The sequence below is a fragment of the Pteropus vampyrus genome, unplaced genomic scaffold (genome assembly GCF_000151845.1).
Source record: "Pteropus vampyrus isolate Shadow unplaced genomic scaffold, Pvam_2.0 Scaffold585, whole genome shotgun sequence".
Classification (NCBI taxonomy): domain Eukaryota; kingdom Metazoa; phylum Chordata; class Mammalia; order Chiroptera; family Pteropodidae; genus Pteropus; species Pteropus vampyrus.
The window spans coordinates 388,185-394,226 of record NW_011889366.1 but is presented as its reverse complement, the minus strand read 5'-3'; the positions used below and the strand labels follow the sequence as shown (position 1 = coordinate 394,226).

The window sequence follows — 6,042 nt, the reverse complement described above, 5'->3', positions numbered from 1 at the left end:
TGCTGGTGCGCTTTCCTGCAATTCTTGCAACTTCCAAACTCTCTGAAAGCTGACTCTAGCCTAATCTTTACATTCCAACTCGCCCAGTGATTTTGTAAGCACCAAAATTTTCATATTAAATCCCTTCCTGCTAGATTTGGAGCAACCAGCATTCTCATTCATTGCTCATGTGAGTATAAAATGGTACAAACACTTGTGAAAACACATTTGGCAGTTTCTTACAAACATACACTACTGCCACGTGACCCAGCAATCTCACTCTAGAAATTTATCCAAGACTAATGAAAACATATGTGCTACACCAAGACATGAATGTTTACGGTAGCATTATTTATAATCATCTCAAACTGGAAATAACCCAAACGTCTATCAAGAAGGGAACAGAGAAACTGTGGTACATTCATACAATGGAATATTACTCACGAATAAAAAGGAAGGAACTGATACACAGGACAACATATATGAACTTCAGTCATGCTGATGAATAAAAAAACTCAGAAACAAACGTATATAGTTTATGAGTCAGCCATTGAGGAGTGCCAGTCTCTCTTCGAGAAAGAAACTGCCAATCAGCTGTGGGGTATGAAGTTCAGCAACAGCTTCCAGCAGTAGTACCTTTGGGATAATGCTGACGCCATGCTCTTCACAGCAGTCCACCCAGTGACAGGGCACAAAGGGAGTACAGAGGGACACCTTGCCACTTCTGCCCAGCATGGGAGTCTATGGGAATCTTTGTTCCAGGGCTCCATATTGTCCTGGCTGAGACTTTATCAGAACTGCACTGAAGCCTGAGGCTCCTAGGCTCCTAATGTTCCTCTCGCACAGGTGTCAGACCTGTATCATGGTGCGAAAGTCCTCTCTACCTACTACTGTTCCTTCCCCCACCCCGTTTTTACAAGTCTTATCTGTAGTAAACCTCTAGCACTACTAACTCCATCCTGACATCTGCTTTTTAGGGCCCCCAACCAACATACATATTTAATTTTAAGAAATTTCAAGAAGCCAAATTAATCTAGAGAGACAGAAAGCAAATCAGTGGTTACCTGGGCCAGATATTGGAGAGACTGACTGCAGAGAAGCATGAGGAAACATTTTAGAGTGATGTCAATCATCTTGATTGTCATGGTGGTTACACTGGTTTGTACGTTTGTCAAAACTTATCAAAGTGTAAAATTAAAATGGGTGATTTTATTGTATGTAAGTTATACTTCAATAAAAATAATTTTTAAAAAAAATCACTGCTTTATAGAAAAATCTAGAGTGTATGGTGGTTATGGGACTGTGTACATTTGTCAAAACAAAATTATACACTAAAAAGGAGGGTTCATACTATGTATAAATTATACCATTATGTAAAAAGAATGAATTGGGAAACTAATTTTTATTGATTATCATGTGGTTATTACTTAAAATAGTTTTGTCATATAGACGAGGGAATGCTCCATTGGAGGATTCAAACTTCCTGATTTCAAAATTTACTACAAAGCTACAGTAATCAAAAGAGCCTGGCTAGAATAAAGATAGATATAGTCTATGGCCATGCCACCCTGAACACACCCAATCCCATCTGATCTCGGAAGCTAAGCAGGGTCAGGCTTGATTAGTACTTGGATGGGAGACCACCTAGAAAGACCAGATGCTGTAGGTGTAAAAATAAATAAAATTAAATAAATAAATAAATAAATAGATTGATAAATAAATAAATAAATAAATAAAGATAGACATAGACATATAACAATGGAACAGAATAAAGAGCCCAGAAATAAACCCTATCATATAAGGTCAATTGGTTTTCGACAAAGATGCCAAGACCATTCATGGGGAAAGGACAGTCTTTACAATAAATGGTGCTAGGAAAACTGGATATCCACATGCAAAAGAATGAAGATGGACCCCTATCTCACACCATACACAAAAATGAACTCAAAATGGATCAAAGTCCTAAATGTAAGACCTAAAACTATAAAAATGTTAGAAGAAAACATAGGGTAAAAACTTCATGACATTGGATTTGACAGCGATTTCCTAGATCTGACACCAAAAGCACAGGCAACAAATTAAAAATAAACAACTTGAACTTGACAAAAATTAAAAACTTGTACATCTAAGGACACTATCGACAAAGTAAAAAGGTAACAAATTAAAAATAAACAACTTGAACTTGACAAAAATTAAAAACTTTTGTACATCTAAGGACACTATCGACAAAGTAAAAAGGCAACCCACAAAATGAGGGAATATATTTGCAAATCATATATCTGATAGGAGATTAATACACAGAATATACAGAGAACTCTTGAAATTCCACCAAAAATTCAAAAGCTATGAAAGGAACACTACAAAACTGTGATAAAAGAAATCAAAGAAAAATTAACTAAAAGGAGAGATATTCCATGTTCATGGATAGCAAGACTCAATATTTTTAAGATGTCAGGTCTTCTAAACTTGATTTATGAATCTTGGTGAAAATCCCAACAAATTATTTTATGAATATTGACATACTTACTCTAAAGCTTAAATTCAGAAGCAAAAGACCCCGAAGAGTAAATATTATATTGAAGGAGAAGGACAAAGTTAGAGGACTGACATTACCTGACTTCAAAACTTACTATATAGCTACAATAATCAAGACAGTGTGGTATTGGTGAAAGGATAAAGAGATCGATGGAACAGAACAGAGACCTTAGAAATAGACCCAAATAAATATGGTCAACTAATCTTTCACAAAGGAGTAAAGGCATTATAATAAAAAACAATATTCTGGAACAGCTGGACATCCACATGCAAAGAAAAAAAAAAAAGAATCTGGACACAAACCTCACATCCTTCACAAAATCAACTCAAAATGAATCACAGACCTAAGTATAGAATTCAAAATATAAAGCTCCTAGAAGAAAACATAGGAGAAAATGTAGATGACCTGGGGTATGGTGATGACTTTTTAGTAAATAACAGCTGTTGGCAAGGATGTGGAGAAAGGGGAACACTTGTGCATTGTTGGCGGGAATGTAAAATGGTACAGCCACTGTGGAAAACAGTATGGCGATTCCTCAAAAACTTTAAAATAGAATTACAATTGATTTAGCAATTCTCCTTCCAAAGAATTGAAAGCAGAGTCTTGAACAGATAGTTATTCATCCATGCTCACAGCAGCATTAGTTGCAATAAGCCAAGTGTCCATCAACAGATGAGTGAATAAACAAAATGTGATAAATACAGATATAAATATTCCATCGTGGATATATATTGAAATATGGATGGATATACATATAGACAATGAATATTATTAAGCCTTAGAAAGGAAGAAATTCTGACACATGCTACAACATAGATGAACCCTGAAGACAATATGCTGTGAAATAAGCCAGTCACAAAAAGACAAATACCATGTGATTCCATTTATACAAGGTATCTAGATTAGTCAAAACTTTAGAGACAGAAAGTAGAAGGGTAGTTGCCAGGGACTGGGAGGAGGGAGGAATGGGAAGCTATTGTTTAATGGGTACAGAGTTTCAGTTTTACAAGATAAAAAGAGTTCTGAAGATGGATGGCGGTGGTAATCGTAGCACAACAATGTAAATGTACTTAATACTATTCAACTGTATACTTTTAATGGTTAAGACAGTTAAATTTCATATTATTGCAATAAAAAAATCTTTCAAAAAACAAATGGGGTGATAGTAAAGTTATATTATTTAAAAGAGAGTTATCTCCTCCAGGTGTCAACTATGCTGGGCACCCCACTGACAAGGGGAATGAAAAGTCTTGGGTTCCAGTTAGTATTGAACAATATTAATCATGGAGAGCTTCCTGGAGGAGGTGAAGTGGTCAGACCGATGTTAGGCAAAAGGAACAGAAGGTTTCCAATGGTAAATGATTCTAACTCAGTGCCCGTCTGGGCCCTGGCCTTTAGCTCACCTCTCCACAGTTTCCAGAGAGACAGTTTCCAGGGAGCTTGGAATACTCACATTGCTGTCACTTAGCAACCAGGAACTTGTGGCTACAGCCACCTGCCATGTTCTTTCCATCATCATGGGCCCTCATCTCTGGCATGAGCTCTGCATTGCCCAGGCAGTGGGGGCTTAGCTAGGGAGGCACCTTCCACCTGCTTCCCTTCTTAGCTACTCGCAGGCCACACAGGGACAACTGAGAATTTTGTTGATACAGGTAAGTTCTCAGGAAGTGGTGGATGGACCAGGGGCAGATGCAGACACTCTCCAGCCCCAGGGGACCCTCCCATTTGTTCCTATCCATAGAGGACCCTGGAGACCCTGGGGTGCAGGGTTGATGGAACACAGACCTGGCCCTCAGGGGACTCACAGCCTAGTGCAAGAAAAAAAGCCCGCCTCATTCTTTCAGTAGACAGATACTAGTGCCTACTCTGTGCTGGCTGCTAAGCCACAAGCTCTCAAAGGCATGGATCACCCTTAGTAGGGATTGGGACATAGCAGATGCCACTATGCCCCGCTCACTCCAGCACTCACCTCTAAGAACCAAAGGCTGCTTTCTCTAAACTCTGCTATTCTCTGCCTGAGGGCTTTTCATGCCCCCAGAAGGAGCCCTCAACCTGTGGCAGACAGGGAGAAATACCCCAGTTCCTTTGCTCAATTGGGACAACTCTGAGACATGTCCTACACTGCCTCCCAGAGTTGCCAGGCAGAACCAAGTTCCAGGTGCCCAGAGGTAACACCTTGGCTTGATCATTTAACACCTATTGGTAACACCTTGGCTTGATCATTTAACACCTATTGCCTTCCTTTGTCTCACATCCCCGTTCCCTTATTGCTATTTTCTGGAATCAGCTCCCAAATAAATCACTCAAATCCTCTGGATCCCTAGCCTGAATTAGCTGCGCCCTTAGGCTTGCACAGTCCTCCAAGTGCCTCTGTCATGACAGTTTTCACACTGGGTTACCTTTGTCTAATTTTTATTTTTTTAACACTAGACAGTGAGTTCCATAGTGGCTGAAACTACAGTTTTTTCATCTGGGCCTGGCTCACAGTAGGCACTTAGGAATAAGGCTGCCACTAGGTGGGCACCTTTGTGCAGTACAGACTGTAACACTATCTATGGAAACCCAGCCTGTGGAGGTTTAGTGAATGAATGAATGAATGAATGAATGAATGAATTGGTGGAATTTTCCATAACTAGGGAAGGAAACTGCAAGCAAAAAAGACAGAGCAAGCGAAAGCAGGGATGCCTGAAAGTACTTCTTGGTAGAAAGAGCAAACAGCTTTTTTCCATGGCCACCAGCTTTAGCACCACCCAGAGTGCAGTAAACATGCTTGAACTCCATATCAAACCTGCTCAGCTAGAATCTCTGCAGGTGGGATTCAAGAATCTGGGCATCCCAGGGGAACTCCAGGAACACAAAATTTGCAGAAATATAGGGTCAGATAACAAAGTGAGTGGTAGACTGCAAAGGGGTGAGTCTAGCCCAGGTGGGTTAATCTCAGGCCAATGATTCATTCATTCATCATCATTCATTCATTCTGTACATATATATTGAGCCGGGAAGGCATTCACGCATACCTGTGCACAAGACAGACACAGTCCCTGCCTGCTCCCTTGTCAAGTCTTGTAGGAAGACAGTCATTAACCAAACAAACAAATACCTAATATAGAGTCGGGTTATGATAAGTGTCAGGGAAGCCCTCTGCTGAGGCTAGTAGGAGGTGGGGGAAAGGAGTCACTTCAAAAGAAGGACTCCTACCCATGCTGATGTTTGGGGAAGGAGCACTCCAGGCACAGCCAACAGTACGTGCAAAGGCCTGGAGAACAATGTGTGGAAGAGGGAGAAGGGTAGGAAGCTACGGTAATAGTCCAAGTACAAGATGCTAGAAGATCAGACCGGGATGGAGGCAGTAAGGTGGCAGGAAGTGGTTAGATTCAGAATATATTTTGCGAGTAAAGTTCACTAGCTTTGCTGTTGTATCAGATGTGGGTGTGAGAGAAGACAGGAGTCAAAATTATTGCAGCCAAGAATGCAGGTGATGAGGGGAGAGCTGGAAGAGATGATGTTAGAAAGAGGTAAGGGGTGGG

At 40.3% G+C, this 6,042-nt stretch overlaps 1 pseudogene; it reads left to right on the top strand.

Moving 5' to 3' along the window:
* The first annotated feature begins 1,529 nt into the window (after positions 1 to 1,529).
* On the top strand, positions 1,530 to 1,648 carry LOC111733608 (annotated as a pseudogene).
* The last annotated feature ends 4,394 nt before the right edge of the window (positions 1,649 to 6,042 follow it).